This window comes from Phyllostomus discolor, chromosome 2 (assembly GCF_004126475.2).
Source record: "Phyllostomus discolor isolate MPI-MPIP mPhyDis1 chromosome 2, mPhyDis1.pri.v3, whole genome shotgun sequence".
NCBI classification, from domain to species: Eukaryota; Metazoa; Chordata; class Mammalia; order Chiroptera; family Phyllostomidae; genus Phyllostomus; species Phyllostomus discolor.
Genome location: NC_040904.2, coordinates 62,523,436 through 62,542,146, shown reverse-complemented (window position 1 = coordinate 62,542,146; position 18,711 = coordinate 62,523,436). Strand labels below are relative to the sequence as shown.

General features: G+C 35.0%; 1 protein-coding gene across 1 annotated transcript in view; it reads right to left on the bottom strand.

Annotated features, from left to right (window-relative positions):
* NRIP1 (nuclear receptor interacting protein 1) overlaps positions 1-10,194 on the bottom strand; it is a 38,100-nt gene extending 27,906 nt beyond the window's left edge. The window contains 1 exon segment of the mRNA XM_028504689.2: positions 8,758-10,194. The gene's annotated coding sequence lies outside the window, so the exon portion shown is untranslated.
* Between the last annotated feature and the right edge of the window lie 8,517 nt (positions 10,195-18,711).

Genomic DNA, 18,711 nt, shown 5'->3' with positions numbered 1-18,711 from the left:
ATTCACTACACCTAGATCTCTTTGATTAAAGTTAGTGTGCAGTTTTGTTAAATTTTCAGAGTAATTTGTTGATATTGGTTAATATAATGTACCTAGATTCACAAAATGAATCTAATAAATAGACTGCACAGCTTTAAAAATTCAACATCACAGTAAGTCAGCATTTGAGGAAAAAAATGGAGGCGATGTCAGGTGAAGAACTCCAGGCGTGTTTGTCTATACATGTTGGTCCATGTTCAGAGAAAGAACAATTTAAGGCCAGGACTACATTCTTATTCCTGCAACACAGAATATTTTCAGAAGAGAAGCTGGTGTATAATCTTACTACCATGAGCTGAGCACAAATGAAAATGGTAAAGTGACAAGACAGAAAAAACAAGGTATGTGTGTATGTGAGAGGACTGGTTGAGTACTTTATTTTTTTAAAATTTACTGATTTTAGAGAGAGAGAGGGAAGGATGGAGAGAGAGTGAGAGAGAGAAACATTTATTTGTTTTCAACTTATTCATGTATTCATTGGTTGATTCTTGTGTGTGTTGAGCCTGCAACCTTGACGTATCAGGAAGATGCTCTAAGCAACTGAGCTACCCAGCCAAGGCAAGGTTGAGTATTCTTTACTCACCAGATCAACAAATATTTATTGAGCAGTTATTATGTGCCAGGTAACAGTGATAAGCATTGTGGATACTTTGATAAACAAAAAACAACCTCCACACCAACAGAAAAGGAGGACAACAACAAGAGAACAATGATCAATTTCCTTTACTTGGTATTCCCTCCTTGTCTTCCCATTTTGAATTTGCTAAATATTAAATATATGAGACCAGGGTCTTCATTTGAAAAGTTTAAAGATTTTTAACTTTCAAATTTGTAAAGTAATTATAAAATTAAAAACTAAAAATAAAACTAGAAAAAGATTAGAATATTTTATTGTGGAAAATTAAATAGTCTGATTTTTAGTTCTATGGCTTATTTTTTCTCCACATTTTCTCAATTTATATATTTTTATTCAATAAGAAAAATCTCCTACACAAGTAAATATGTAAGAATATGGTACTAATCATTTTGATGCCTCTATTCAACTGAAAACGTATTTAATAGTCTTGAATTTGCCATGAAGTTAAAAAGTTCTTTAAAAACACCCTCTTTCCTTTATAAAAACATGAGCTCAAATAGTTAATTTTAATGAGTGTTTAGGTTAGGATTTGGTGTATTTGCATTTGTTATTTTAAAAATGCTTTAAAATGGGTCCCCATTCACCCATTTTCTATAAATTTATCTGGAAGCAAGTCTAAACCAATGCCCATGGCCTCAGATTATGTCGATCTTCTGTATCAGGATGTTTTTATAATACATAATTAGTATACACAGAACAATCATTCACACAATTTAAATGGAAAGTGAAATGTAATCTAAAACATGTAAAGCTATATAGCACTAATTTCAAGCATTTAAAAGTAAACAATAGTAACCTTCAGTGTCATCAGTGAGCTATTTTGCCTCCTCTCTCCTAAATCAAGTGCTCTGATTATAATCAGAGGATCAGGATGGGGATGGAGGAGGCAAAGGGCACCTGCAGTTCACACGTGGCTAGAGGCTTTGCACAGGAGGAATTTCTCCTCTCCCCTCATGGTACAGATTGATACATAGCCTAAAAAGTGCAGCTATGACAACATTTCAAGAATGCCTGAAAATGGCAAGGGGGCAAATCCCAATTACAGATATTTCAATCACTTTGTGAAATGTTAAAATGTTTATTCAATTCATACTGAGCACGTCTCTACCTAAAAAAAAAAAATTCACAGAAAAAGAAAAAAAAACTAGAAAAAATATTGCAATTTCCTTTCCCCCAGCAGAATCAGCACAATGTTTACACAAATGGAACTAGTAAAATATAAAGTAAATCACACATTTTAAAATTTCCTTAATATAGTTTAAGGTAAGGTAGTAGCTACCTCTACATTTTTTTAAAATGAAAATCTCTTTCCTGTTCTCTGAATCATGTTATGTAGGACCTTTAACAATAAAATGTATTTAAAAATAATTATAAACCATTCCCTAAACTAAACCATTTCCACCTCTATGACTTCTCCCATTCATCTTGTGGTTAAAAATCTTACAAAATTAGCTTGAATTTCACCTCTGCCTGACACATTTCAAGCAGTGATGCAGATTAGTGCCTCAGAACACTTTACAGGGTTTCGTTATCGCTTTCAGCAAAATTATCTTATTAGAATGAACTCTCATGGACTGAAGTAAATAAAGCCGTAGCCCACCGCTCTCACATACTTTCCATTCATTTATATCCTTTTTCTTCACTTATAGCACGTGCCATAGAAAGAGCACATGTTAAACATTCCTGGAGTGTCACGATATGTAATACAATAAAACAGATTACAACCCTACCTTTCTTTCACAGCAGTGGTGCCAATCACAGGTACACCGGAGCAATCAATTTGTTCTGCAGACAGTAAGGCTTTCATGGAATACTAATGTAAAATCTCTTTTCTTTCTCCTTTGCCTTGACTCCCCAATGCCCGGGTCCCGACCAATACAAGGAGGAGGGCGGTATGTCTTCTGCTGAGATAACCACAACTACTAATCAAGTCTACGTGTATGAGGGCATAGGATTAAACCTCCACCAAGCTTGAGTCAGGGTTTGAGAGCAGCTAATACATACACAGCAGGGTCAAAATTAAACAGACACACATACACACACACACACTCACCATGCACGTTCCATGAAAATACAGATGTGTCTACTTCAGTGAACTAATTCATTACACTTTACTGACAGGTTTTTTTTTTAGGTTTTTTGGTTTTTGTTTTTTAAATCTCAGGAACATAAAATTATCTCCTGTTGAACTGTGGACTTAGATCCAACAGTACCCAACAACAATTATATTTTTTCCAGAAACTAGAATCATGATCAGTATTCTGTGCATTAAACTGTTTACTGTTTTTAAAACATGGCATTTTTCTAAATTACACTACCCAATGGAGTTTACATGGATTTATAGTTTCAAGTATTAAAATAAGGTTAACAGACTTAGCAAAGATCCTTAAGATTTTGCACTTAAAAAGGTACTATAAAAGCTCAAGCCTACTTCTTCAAGAAAAGCAGGTACATTGTCAGTAATGAAAAGATGTCCAAAAGATTTTCCTTTATCTTGAAGATTTTACATTAAATAGTATAACCCCAAGCTATTCAAAAATATTTTCAGGTCTTGAAAGTTATTTTAAAAACATCTTTAACGCTCTATAATTATAGTAGCACAATGATATATTTGATTGCGTAAGTGCAGAGTTTTGAGGTTCCTTTCAATTAAGCGTTTTCACGTGGCTTATTTTTCCTTTATTCAAAATATGAAAAGGTATGCCAATCACTGAGTAGAGTGATGACAGGCATTGTTAAATATTTTTTTAACAGCACTTGTTAGCTCATTTTAATTTGCCTGCCTTAATTTTCAAATAACTCTTGAACAGCACTGACAGCCAAGGGGCTACGAACTAAGCAATAATTATGAACAAAATACTCTAGATAACTGGAAAAACTTATGAGGAAGTTTTCTAAACCAGTTCTTTTTTTATGTACGCAAATGCTTTAATACTGGTAAAATACACGTCTTATTCTGTACTCTTTCTTTAAAAAAAAGAGCAGAAGCAATTAAGAAATACTAGGGCCTTCACTAAAGTATTGCAATAATGTTTAATCGATACTGATGCTTTTGTCCTTGACACACTGACCATGTCATCAGGCTACTGTCATGTGATATCATGTCATTTCCCCACCTGGCTCATGACCTTGTCCTCTAAATGACCTAAAGCCTCCCTCAAGTAGCAGGAGGCCCCTCCCCGCTGTCTCAGCAAGGTCGAATGGGTCAGCATGTCCTCATCTATAATCCACCACCATTTGTCAGCAGGGAGGCTGGAGGAGGCAGGCTTGCTACAAGGGGAGAATGCCCAATTAGGCAGCTGTCACACAAAGCATAGGCTGCAAAATTATCCCCTGTCAAAAGAAAGAGCAGCTGTGGGTGCCAATTACAGCAACCTTTCAACCCTTTAGGTACTGGAAACTACACAGAAGTAAATGAAGAACAATTAGTGATAACAAATCGATGAATTAGGACAGTAAATTAGAAATTACTAGCAGGTGAGCTTGGGTCATACACGACATAAGGGCACACCAGACTGCAGGCAAGGGCAGGGACGTACAGAATCACACCATCCAGTGCCTCGCAAACAGATTTCCCCTCCAGCATTTTCTTTTTGCAAACCTAAATCCTTTAAAATACCCACAACCTAAAGTGTACATACCTTTTTACTTTTCACAGAAACCCAAATAAATTGTTCCTTGATAGGAGGAAAATCTTTCAGACTAATACATTGTTAATTCTAAATTGTTCTTATGCAATCCATACTGTTATCCCACAAAATTAAGTGTGTCCACAAAAATTCAAAATATAAGTTCAAATACTCACATTGAAAATATTATCTACCTCACAGAATACTTGCTCTGATTCTACTTTAGTCACACTTAAGGGAAACATCTTTTAAAGAAAGCAACTAGATATGAATTCTGAGAAAACTGCTAATACCGTAATTATCTACACGTGACTCTGTGTACACAGAAATAACTGCGGTGTGTGCTTTCATATTGATATGCAGGGTCTGGCAGAAGTAACCCCTGCCTGAGTGTGGTTGGTAGGATAATAAGATGGGAGTAATAATTTATAGTTTTAATTTGAATATTTCACCTAAAATGTTATATGGTGTGCCTGACTGTGATATTATGTTACAGAACTACATGCTTATGATTTTGTAATAACTAGGGGCGTTATTTGTGCCAGACCCTGTATATATAAACTGTTAACTATAAAATTTCTCTCCTAGATTATTCTAATCCTACAGAGGTGATATGCACTGTCCCAAGTGCAGAAAAGCCAGTTCACTTGGACTCAGTCCAACTAATGCCTTTGGTGGTCAGCACCACAGGCAGCAGAGGAACAAAATGGGGAAACACGCTCCACAGAGGAGGAAAAAACCCAGTGGCTGTTCAGTGTTTACGGACATGGTTTCCTTGTGCCTTAACAAAGTTACATATGTTCAGAAACAACTTTCTTAAAGTCCATTTTAAAATAAATTTACATTTTTCCCTAAAAAAAAAAAGCATGTGTTTTTCAACACCGTTTCTCTGCTAGTTGAGAAACCTGAATGACATGCGGTACAATCTCTAAAGAAACAGGGGTAAATTGCTCAACTACAATTTTAAGTCACAAAAGGATAAAAGTGAGGAGGAGAGGACGTAAAGATGCACTTTACTCATTTTTCTCCAACACATTATAAATAAATTACAATTACCAGAGGGAAAAGTTTATAATTCCTAGTTTCCAGTCAAGCCATTTGATAAAATTTCTAGGAGATAAATATTATGGGAAGAAAACATTATTAAAAGTTTATCTGAGAATTTGATTTATAAATAATGTTTCACCCTTTTAAAAAATGGGCATCTATAAACTTTCTTAAATTTAGAAGCCAACCTTCTAAAGTCATACATAAGGAATTCAAAGAAGAAATAGCAAGCAGACAGAAATGAAGGAGTTAATGCTTTCAGAATTCAGCTGCCATCATACATGGGTGACTATCTCTTTAAATAATTTAAATCCTCTCCATCAACTACAAAGCTGTTTTGAAGCCATTTAGCTTTGTTCTTTACATGTGTTCTAATTAAGAAATGACCTTGTCATCACATACACCAGAAATCCAGGATTATTTCCTACAGCAAAAATTCACAGAGTCCCCCCAAAAAGAAAAAAAGGCGGGGGGAAAGACTTCTTCCTAGTTCCTCACTAAAGGAAGTTGTTGGTTGGCTGAATGCTGAAGCAGTTTCACTGCATAATTTTTTTTTGTTGTTGAATGTCACAGGGCGGGTTAGTGTGACCTTGAGCTGCATCAGCAGCACAGCAAGGGTCGAGATGCCTGCAGGCGCCCTTGTACTGGATTTGCAAGACAAAAACCTTCAAACTGGCTGAAGGACATCTTAAATCTCTTCAAAGGTTTTCTGAACTAATCTGGGCTGCTCCTAGCAGGATCTGTGCCAGTGAGAGAAGCAAAATTAAAAACAAGGTCTTTGACAGGATGTTGTCTCCTCTTAACCCTTCCCAAGCAGAATAGAACAAATCACAAGCATTCTGGAGAGAGAGTTTACCTAGGAGCATTCTTTCCTAACAAATTATGTAAACAAGCAATCACAAAAAATGGGGCCCGCTATTCGACCTCAAAACTAAACCCTCCCATTGCGCTTATTAAAGAAATCAGGTGGACTTTTTTCTTGACCATGTTTTAGTGTAGGGAATGTAAATCCTAAAGCTCTTATTTGTTACCTTTAAGATTTGCATAACAGTAATAGGTTAAGATAAAGAAATGTTTCCATCAACATCAATCTCTGGAATTTTTTAAAGAATAGCTTTTAGCCTATTAAGTACAAACTTCAGGCATATTACATAGTTCACTAAAATTGTAACAGGTAAATTGTACCTCATGTTTAGTCAATGCCTTATTCCTAACTTGATGGATATACTGTTAAGTGGGTGAAAGAATCAGAACAGTGAAAGTGAACATTAAGTAGAGCAAGATAAAACGATCTCAGTCTTGTTACAAGAAATCAGCATGATGTTCTGGTCCTGTGTTGTACTATTTCCAATGCAGGGGCCCAAAGAGGGTGTATCAATGCCAGAAGAGTGTGAGTATTCCCTGGCAATGCACTCAAAGTTTAATTTAGTAGCTACAGCTCTTGAGAAATAAACTGGGAGAGCAAATAGCTGTAATACTTGCAATGCAATGTTGTAAAATCAGTGTATCCTCACCTCTTACATGTTAGTTTGTCATCAGCAGATATAAGATATGTCATGAACAGTGTTGTAAAGTTATTTAGTGTAAGGTATAAGAATTCATTAAAGGCTGGTAGATTGCAAATTATGCCCTTTTAGAAAAAGAAGTAAATTCAAGATTATGCTGCTAACAACCATACTTTCACTCACTTGAATTCAGATATGCTTTCCTGAATGGAACAAGAAAAAAGTCAAGTACTAAAAGTACTACTTAGTAAGTAAGATAACATATGAGAGTGACAGTACATATGAATTTCTCATTCAGTCACCATGCAAAAAAAAGTCTGTTAGAAGTGCTCCAGGAACAGAGTGGGCAGTAACTAGGTTTTCAGCACCTGTGTGTATGTGCCCTAGAGGGTAATCAGTGATGGTTACAAACAATGAGAAAGGACAGCAGAGAATAGCAGCCACTGTAGGCTGCAGAAGTAGTACCCACAGGCAGGTTCGACAGTCCGATCTAGGAAGGGGGTATGGTCCAATGTGACTAGAGATTAGGCTGGAAATGCAAGTGGGACCAAGGACTTTGAATCAAGGCTATGCCAAGGAGCTGGCCTTATTGGGTAGGCAGTAGAAGGTTTACAAGCAATGATATGATTAAATGCATGTTAAAAATAAAAACAAAAAAAATTGTTGATGACTTTGAAAGACAGAAGAAACCGAGACAATTTAGTGCACAGCAGAAAAAAGGCAAAATAAGGTAAGGGCAGGAGAGTTGAAGAGAAAGACAACTGAAAAACAGTGAAGACTGGTTTGAATATTTATAAAGCAGTTTGTACAATAAAAATGGTGCTATAAAATAGGGTATTTTAAATACCCTAAATTTACCCTAGTAAATTCATTAAATCAAAAATAATAAACATAATCATTATATCTCGAAACTGTGAAACAGTTGACATGATGTACAAAGTTTCAAAAGAACTCTATAGAGGTATTCAACAGAGTCAGAATCAGATTGTTAGAGATTTGAATTTTGTACATTTCAAGTAACAACTTCCATGAAGTATCAGGTAAGGATTTTGCTTAGGAAGGCATCAACATGTACCTCTTCAGAATGCTGTGATGGCATACTTCCCTTGGCTACAAGAGAGAGGTCGGGCTTAAACCACAATGTGGTTGCTGGGGCTAAGATCTTCATCTACAAACACTAATAAGAATAAGATAAACTCAGTCACTAGCTGAGTGCCTACTATGTTAGAACATACAGCATTAAAAATTAAAAAAAAAAACAAGATTTGATCAGATTTGGTCCTAAAGTTGCTAAATTACAGCTCACGCCATGACACCAGTACACAATACAAAGATGACGAGTAAAACTAATATTGAGCTGTCAGTGAATGAAGAGTCTGAACCAGCAGCCATCTTGGCGTTCCCATGCCACTGACAGACACACAATATAGTCCCAGAACTCTCTGGGAAGACCCAGTACTCATGCAATTTGAAGAGAGTCATCAAATACTCTAGAGACTGACTGTCCTGCTAAGACCTCAGAAAGAATTTAACAGAGTATCAGCCAAGGTAAGAGGGTGGGAATGAAAAAGAACAGGAGTCACTAGGGCCAAGTAACTATCTGCCAGAGAGCAGACTGTACTCCCAGAAAAGGAGAGCCAGCCTCAGGGATCAGGTTGAAGTAAGTGGAGGGGAAGGTGAAACAAAGGAGAGAAGCAGCAAAGACTTCCAAGGGAGGACTTCTTGCTCCCCAGAAGAAGTAAACTTCACTCTGAAAAATCATTAACAAAATGAGCAGACCTCCAAGCCCCATGGAGTATGAAGAATCATCACAGGAGAAGTAAAGAGGTTCACAAGTCATTAAAAGGGCTAGCACTTGAAAGCCAGGGTACTGACAGGGCACAACGAGAAATGACCTTACCAAGTATCCACAAATAAAATGACTTCTCCTTGAGTAAGCATCTCTGTCTCATAGCTGCCCAGCCAACAACAGCAACAAGTTCCAGCACATTTTATGTCTAGACATTAATAGAAGAGTAGGTAATGTGATAAGCTGTGTAGATATTTTAAAAACCTAACAATTTACTAATCCACAAACACATGAGCTGGGTTAAAACATTATTAATATTCTATTGGTAATTAGACGAGTAAATTTCTGAAAGCAGTTCTCCTCAAAGTGTGGTCCACAGACCTCAGAGGTCCCCGGGACCCATGCAGGGGGCACACGAGGTCGACTGGTTTCACAACACTGAACTGTCATCTCCTCTTTTATCCTTTTCTCTCGTAAGTGCAGTGAAGTTGTCCAGGGGCTACATGGTGTATGTCACTGTACTGGTGGCTAATGGAATACAGCCCTATGCATTCCTGTGTTTACAATTTTTTTCCTTTAAAAGTTCTAATATGGTAAATAGTAGTTGATACGGTTGCCATAAACAAGAGCTCTCCTGAGTCCTCGATAATTTCAGAATACAAAAGAGCCCTGAGACCAGAAAGTGAAAACTGCTGTTAGTCTCCTGGAATAAACCATCAAGAAATGCAATATTGATTTTGGGCAACACACAAAATTTCCAGTTTTTAATTGTCACAAATTCAAACTAACTATGCCAGACAAATACGCTCCTCTGTGCAGATATCTCTCCAGGCAAAAGAAAAAAAGATCTTTTTAAAAAGATGAGTAGGCTATGACTATAGGGGATATGGAATATCTCCCATATCTGTATAGTCACTACTACTCTAAATTTAACACAACAATTAACAAACCCACAAATATTTATTAAAAAAGCTGACCTTATATAGGTCATATATTATAAAATTGTACACCTGAAACCTATACAATTTTAGTAACCAGTATCACTCCAATAAGTTCAAAAAAAAAAAAAAAAAGGAAAAAAGCCACCTTGTGTTAAAAGCTGAAGACAGAAAGATCACTAGGTGATAAACTAGCCCTTAGTGAGCTCAGAATCCTCAGGAAAAATATGATCATCAATGCAGTAGATACTATAAGAAGAGGCATGAACAAGTGAAAAAGGCACAGAAGGGCAAATTCTGGGGAAGGAGGTAAGCGAACAGGCAGGGAACACTTTTCTTAGTGAAGGCACTCCTCCTAGGTGACATGTAAATTGACCCTAGCAATAATCAAGGCTTTGCCCATTGGAAAAGTAGCTAAAAGGTATTCCTCAGGTAGTAGGAGCAACATCAGCCCCAGTAGGCATGCACAGCAGCACACAATAGTACACTGTAGAAAGTTTAAAGTAATCTACTAAAAAAAAAAAAAAAAAAAAAACACCTCAGAAATTGTGAGTAATTAGAAACTTTTATAGAATATGACAAGGTAATTTGATGTTTGCTGAGTTTAATGATAAAAGATGGGGACTTATAGTTTATATTTCTTTTTTATAATTCTCAATATGACTTATAATTTATATTTCTTTTTCATAATTTTCAATCTGTTGTAGATAGGCGCTTTTAAAAATACAACAAAAGATATTTATTTAAAAAATAAAATGAAAACAAAAACTGGTCCTTTATGACTGACAGACACTCTGAGAAGCTCAGGGCACCTGCAGCAGGAAGGCAGGGTGGAGGAATGGTGACAGCAGGAGATGAAAGCTTTAAGCTAGAAGCCTGTATAGACTGTATTGTCAACAATCTTTCTGTAAGTAGGTGCAGAAATAAATAAATAAATAAATGGTGTTTGACAATTACTAGCACATCTCTAATCCAGAATGGGGAAATTCTAATTATCTAAATAAAATGCATAATAAGCTCTACTGTTAGAATCACTCTAATTGTTACGCAAACCACAGGCCACATGTTTGAAGGGCAACCCTGGCAGATTATCAAGGAGAATATCAAATGCAGCACAGTTAATTTAAGTTAAAAAAGACAAGGGTCTGTGTAAGAAGAGAAGGGGAACTGACACTTTCATCAACACATTTTAAAATTATTTGAATTATTTTATTTGAATCCTTTCATGGAGAGAAAAATCCTGATCTGACATGGAGGCTTAGTATAGTGGGGAATTCTCCCCTCCCCCCACCAAAATGATGTTAGTTATATCAATTAAGACATTAATTAATTAAAACACTTAAGAAAAATCAATTATTTAAAAACACCAAATTTAGAATAATGTTAATTATATTAATGTTTCCCACTATAACAGTAAATTAGGGTTGATTAAGAAAGGCCTATTACTTTTTGAGGGTCATTATGCTATTGAAATTGCTGAGTTATTCTGATTAGAAAAGTAACACTAGCAAGTTGGAGTTTTAGAAAAATCTGGTGTCTATGAGAGAATGGGGCGAGGACATAGTAAAGAGGCTTAGCAGCACAAATACTCCAGATTAGAAATGAACTCTGAACCAAGATGCCAGTGATGGGAAAGAGAATTAAAGAGTGCTTGGGAACAATGCTAGAAATTAACAATGATTATTTGAGCCAAGCATCCAAAGTTTCTTGCCGATGTTGTCCATGAAACAAGGGAACATCAATGAAATAGGCAAGTTAGTTTATAGCAATTAACTCTAACTAAAATGATTTACCAAGATTCTTGATAGATCTGGATTGTTTCACTAGTACCATGAGGTTCTCAATGAAAACTTTGTGTAGTTTAAACTCACTTTCAAAGTGTTATTTCTTAAATTAAAAACATTATTTTGAGGAGTGTTTATAAAGTTTGGGGAAGGCATTCCATGTAGATGATACTAGCCTTACTCCACCAACCTGCTAAACCAATTTGTCAGAACCAGTGGAGTCACTGCCAGTTTTGTCTTTTCATATATATACTTCTATCTCTGACATAAAAGTTTTCACTCTTAAGACATCTGTTGAAATAGTCATAACAGTTTAATTGAACTAGAAAAAATATACAATAAAAGAACTCTTCCCAGTGAGAAATCATGAGCTAAAACAATAAAAAACTCCATTTAGTGAGAAAATGAGTATATTCAAGTATTTAAGCTAAACTGATTTACACTCAGTTACCTAATTCCACCGGAGTTATTCAGAGTTATTCACCATTCTTTGTATTATCAATATTTATCCAAATTAGCTAATGAATGTTACATTCTGAGATAAACAGTGCAGAAAGTATATGGGGTCCTATAAAATACAATGAAGGGTGATTTTATTTTGTGAGTATTATGGGATGACTATTTCTTCAAAAGGGGAGCTAACAAATGAGTAAGGAAAATCTGGCCTAAGACACTAAGAAGCTTTAAAAACACTTCATGCTTTCCATGGTATGCAATATTCATTTCATCAGATCTTGTCCTTTTTTCCTAATCATCCTCTTGGGCCTCTAATTCAGATAAACATGACTATATTTAAATATATAATGTGACTACTTTCAGAGTGCAGTTGTATGACAAACTAGAGTAAAACCTCATGAAATACATTAGTTCAGAGTTTCAACCAGATTCTATTGAATACTAGCCCCCTGAGATATACAGACAAGATTTCTTTGGAGACTGATGGTCTCCTGGCTGATGAAAAGCCTAATGAAGGATATATCACATGATTCAACTTCTCCAAACTTATGTGACCATGGATTCCTCAAAGGAAAAAACTGTTTAACCAAACACATTTTTAGAAAACATACACTTTTAAAAATCTTAAAATATTTTTAAACACATGTAAATAATATAATCACTAATAATTCATTTTTACATGCTTTCAAAGTTGTCCACTATACCTTCTCAATATTGTATCTTCTTTTCTATCTGGGAGAAAGATCTAAATTTGTTCATTTTTCAAGGATAACTTATTGTTATGTATATTTACCAGCTGGCTATCTACAATTTATTTACAGTCACTGGTTACTTGGTAAAACAAAGGTGCTAACAAATTAAGAACACAAAAACTAATTATTTGTGCAGGTAACAAAAGTATGTGTGGTTATACTTTTCATTTTAACAAAATTAAAAGTTGAAAACTGGGGTTCAATATCAATTGTTTCATCAAATATAAGAGTAGATTTTGGTCTATCAAATAGTCATAAACACGTAACTATTATGGAATGAAATAATGCTATTTACATATTTACAAAAAATGACTAATTTTAAAATCTCAATTTAGAAAATAAAGTAATACATGAATATGTGAAGAATGACTAGAAACCAAATTAATTTTATAATTAAAAAAATCAAATAGTTTGTCTTTACTTAATAAATACGTTTTTAAAGATTTTCTTGCCTAACTTACAAGAAAGGATAATCAGAGTGATTAAAATATTAAAAGAAGAATGATTATAGTAAAAACTTTATCACTAGGTGTTCTGAATATAATCAGAATAGTACAGAAAAAAGGAGTATTACCACTGTGCCAACCACACTGTGGCTACAGTAAGAAACAAACAAACAAAAAAACCCCATCTGCCAACTCTCCTTTTGAAACATCATGGTCCATTACAACACTGTGAAGTTTAGGATATTTTATCTGATATCTATCTCTCTTCTGACCAGATGTTTCAGTTAGCAAATTAAAGTAAACTCTTCACGACTAATGGTGAGTACAATAATCAATCACTGTATCTTTTCCCAGTTTACTTGGATGGCTTCTGCCCTGGCAAAAGCAGCATAAAGTTCAAGAGCTTAAGATATGACAAATTCATTATAGGCTGTAGCTATCCTAGATAACAAGAGTGTTAATCCAAATAGAATTAACCACTCAGTCCTCTGTTGTATTGCCTACCTACTTGTGTTAATCAGATTATTTTAAAATTTCTCAGCAATGCTAATATACTATTTGTCTTGTAAGAAAGTAACCGTTTTATATAATTCAAAAAGTAATCAATGACTTAAGACTATAATAAACCAACAACCAAACATGATTCTATTTTTCTTTAAAACAATAATTAACTTTTTATTTGAAATCAAATTGCTATTTCAGGTTTTGCATCAACTATCTATTTTTCTCTGGTTTTTGGTAAAAACAAATTAAGTGTCACAAACACAAATACTATTTCAACATTCCCAATCTTCTCTTCAGGAGTAATATACACTTCTGAATTCTCAAGAATATTTTTAGCATTTAACCTGTTTCTACTCTTTTATTAAATTTATTTATCTACACTTATCCTTGCCCTATAAGCTTCTTAACTATAGAATTGTATCTCACTCACTCTTTAAAAAACATTGTCTAGTGAAATAATTTGCACAGATAAATCAGAGAATACAAAGCTGGTGAGTATAAACTAATTTATAACTTTGTAATCTTTTCTAAGATTGCCTAAAATATATTAAAATCACAATGATTAAACCTTAATAACTCAGGAAAAATATTCTCACCGTCTGTTGCCCAAGGTTTGAGCCTCTGCTTTCAGAGAAAGAAAACTGAGAAGGCTGTTGAAAAGTAACTCTGATGTCATCTGGAGTCTTCAGATTCCTGCTCCTCCTCCAGTCTAGGGTACATGTTAAGAGGAGAAAAAGATAGTTTGTCATTTATTCCAAACCAGATTCTGGAATATGTTCTGTAAAGTTTTGTAAAGTGTTCCTGGTACCTTTTCTCGATCAATTCCAATGTTGAAGTAGTCATTTGACAGAGAAATACAGAGTGTTTATGAGGTATAAACTGTTCATTAAAAGGAACAGATATTTGCTTTCTAAACAATACATTAACTTGACAACAGTAGGTGCTTCAAGAAAACAAATTACAAAACAGGTTTATAGTTGCTAAGATATACTTACTAATCTTTGTTAATTTCAAATTTCTGTCAAATTAAGTAAATGAAATTAAATCTAAAAATTCTAAATCCTCCCCAAAATACAGTTCAAAAAAATGAGAGAAAAAGCAGTAACTAAAGTTTCTTTCATATCAAGCTTTTTCTGTTTGAAAATACTGCCTATGTAACTTCTTCAGCACAAAATTTATAGTGTATATCAAGTGCCTTATGTCCACAGAAGCAACTTTATTTTTAATAGCCAAAAATGAAAAACAATTCAAATGCCTATCACTAGGTGAATGAATTATGGTATGTCCATACAATGGAATATTTACTGCTCAGAAACAAAAAGGGATACACCATTGATATAAACAACATGGATGAATTTCAAAAGTAATTATGCTGAATGCACAAAGCCAGACAAAAAGAAACACAATAGTTACTCTATTTGCATAAAATTTAGAAAATGCAAATCAATCTACAGGGAGAGAAACCAGAACAGAGGTTGTGTGAGGATGGAGAAGGGAGAAGGGAAGGGAAGGGAGTGGGGATGAAAGGGCATTATCTTAATTATTGTGATGGTTCACAGGTACATATACATATGTCAAAACTTATCAAACTCTAAATAAGTGCAGTTTATTACATGTCAATGACACCTCAATGAAGCTTTAAAAAAATCAAATTTCTTTTTTTTAAGATTTTATTTATTTATTTTTAGAGAGGGAAGGGAGGGAGAGAAACATCAATGTACGGTTGCTGGGGGTTATGGCCTCCAACCCAGGCATGTACCCTGGCTGGGAATCGAACCTGCGACACTTTGGTTTGCAGCCCACACTCAATCCACTGAGCTATGCCAGCCAGGAAAAAAATCAAATTTCTTAAAATGTTATATGCCCCTTTATGTAGCATTTTCAAGACTGGGATTTATCCTAGTGGAAAAAAATGAGGATATGTATAAATATTTAGCCATAAGAATGTCATCATATACATTATTTCTAGTGTAAAAAGTTCAAAATAGCCATTAAATGGCAAAATAAAAAGTTTGGAACTAGTTAAATAAGTTATAGTGGGATACTAATGTGTCCACTAAAATATATTATAGTAAATCATTCCATGTAACTTGTTACATATTAAGTGATAAAAACAGGAAAAGAACATTATGTCCAGTAAAACTGAATTTATAGCAATTATTTCTACATTTAATGGTAATTTTAATTTTTCCTTTTTACTGACTTTTCTAGTTTCTTTACAATAAACATGTAACGAAATAAAGGATGAAACTAGCAGCAGTCTATCAACTGTCCATACCTCAGTGCACGTATAAAAGAAGCACCCCTAAGTGGTGGTACATAACAGATTTCTGGGCTACCATGTCACCCCACATCAACACCCTACCATACAGTAGTGAGAACAGAGCAGGTCTGACAAGATGAACAGGAGTAATAATTAGTAAGCTACATGCTTGACCAGTTCCAAAGTGTTTTCATGGACATGACCTAATTTGATCTTCGTCACTCAGTGCAATGAGCAGAGAACACGTTACCCCACTTTCTAGAAAGAAAACAGACAATGAGCAGGGCTGGTTAAGTGTCATGACCCTAACTGATAGATTTTGGACTCAAATTGGGCCTTGACTATAAATTCTGATAGGAATTCTAAGAGGAGTGGGGAGTGGTCACTTTTCCTGATAATTTACAAGTCAGTGATTTACATGTGAACTTACAAATAACCGTATTTGCAATTACATTAATATTCCTATTAGAATGTGCCAGGGACATGGGGAATTTTCTAAATCTCCAGTACCCAATCTCAGAAGTTATACTGAAGGCAACCCCATCTGGTCTCTTGACATTAACTACTAAACCACTGAAATTCAAGTAGAATTCAATTGTTCAGTTTTTCAATTGCAATTGAAAAATAAAGGTATTACCTCTTATTTTAGAGTTGAAAAAAGAAAGTACCCATAACTATATTTATGAATGCTGAAAATAGTGACCTACAAGTTGATGTCAAAAGCTCTATTGTAACAGTACTTTAAAGTACTACCTTTTGGGCTAAATCTTTTTTGGCCTGTGTGCAAATAAGAAACAGTGTTCAAATAAGGCATAGTCAGTGAAGAAAATGAGCAACTTTCAACAATATAAACATCTTCATAAGAACGTTATCATCGAACTGGTCAGTATTTGCTAACGAGGCGGTGAAGCGTCGAGAACACAAGGGCTACTACTCCCCCCAACATGCCAGGACTACGAGACACCAGCCATGTTGTCAGGTACTCTGCCAAGGCCTTCACATACATGACTTTTAAAACAACCCTATGAGATGACTGCTATCACATCCCCATTTTATAGGTGAGAAAACTAAGTTTTGGTTACCCCAAATCACACTAGTATGAGCTTAAAGTAGAATTCAAATTCTGGCATATTTTCCTTGAGATAAAGATGGTGCCTTGGCAGTTCTCTGGAACACAAACCCTGACTTTTTTCAACTTGCACCCACCTACAGCAATCTCAGTTCCGGGGGTGCAAAACACTTAACAACGGTACATAAAGTTCGAGCATACATTTTCCGTGTTAAGAGTTAAAAATATCCAGAACCCACAATTTATGACTTATTTTTGCCATATTCTAGAATTGTTTTAATCACTGGTGTCTATTAAAGCAGTTTTAACCCTTTTGAACATAATGTATGATCACATAAAAAATAAAAATTTAAATAAAAATTAGGAAAAGATAATATAAAATACTCTCACAGATTAATATTCACAAAGTCTTATATTAATGAATAGGTAAACTAGCCTTAAGTCCAAGTCAATGAAACTGAGTATGTCAGATGTGCTTTAAATCATGAATACAGAAGCATGTCTACAAATAAGACAATGTTTTTTTTAAAGATTATTTATTTATTTATTTATTTATTTTAGAGAGGGAAGGGAGGGGGAAAGAGAGAGAGAAACATCAATGTGCAGTTGCTGGGGGTCATGGCCTGCAACCCAGGCACGTACCCTGACTGGGAATCGAACCTGTGACACTTTAGTTCGCAGCCCGTGCTCAATCCACTGAGCTACGCCAGGCAGGGTGAATAAGACAATGTTTTAAGAACTTTGTTATAATTACACTGTGGAATACTAGGCAATCATTAAAATACAAGTTTTCAAATAATATGTAATGACAAACATGGTACAATGATGTTAAGAAAGCAAGATACTAAACTATCCATTTGTTAAGCAAATTTTCAGGACTGTGCACTGTGCTAGGTGTTAGAACTGCAGAGTGAACAAAACATGCACAATCCCAAGTGCTGCATGACTAGGCCTCATGGTTGTCAGCTTAAATGCCACTTCCTGAGAGATGATTTTCCTCATCACTTTATGTAAAGTAGATTCCTCTCTACATCTTAATTTGTTTAAACTCTTTATTTTATTTTCTACGTCTTTGATATCTTTATCTGCATCTACTGACATACACATGTGGTTCTTAGTCTTTATTCATTAATAAGGTATATTACATTAATTTATTGTTTCAATGTGAAAAGAACTTTTCCTCTCTGAGGTAAGTGCTTATGACTAACACCATACTTAATGGTGAAAGACTGAATGCCTTCCCCAGTAATACTGGAAAAAAGGTAAGGATGTGTACTCCAGCTGTACTACTATTAAAACACTGTACCGGCGAGTCTACTCACTGCAATCAGGCAAGAAATATACAGACATATATATTGAAAAAAGTTATGGGAGAAGATATTTGCAAACAGCAGATCTCACAAGGGGTTATTATCCAAAGTATGTGAAGAACTCGTATAACTCAATACCAAACAAACAATCCAATAAAAAAATGGGAAGAGGACCTGAACAAACAGCCAACAGGTATGTGAAAAGATGCTCACCATTACTAGCTATTAGCAAAATGCAAATCAGAACCACAATGAGATACCGCTTCACACCTGTTAGAATGTCTGTTATCAACAAGACAAGTAGTAAGTGTTGGTGAGGTTGTGGGGAAAAGAAATCCTTATTTGCTACTGCTGGTGGGAATGTAAACTGGTATAGCCACTATGGAAAACAGTATGGAGGTTCCTCAAAATATTATGAATAGAAAGTTACCATATGGCCCACCCTACTTCTGGCTATATACTCAAAAAATCTGAAAACATTTATTCACAAAGACATGTGCCCTCCACATTCACTGCACCAACAACTGGTATCCTTCAATAAAT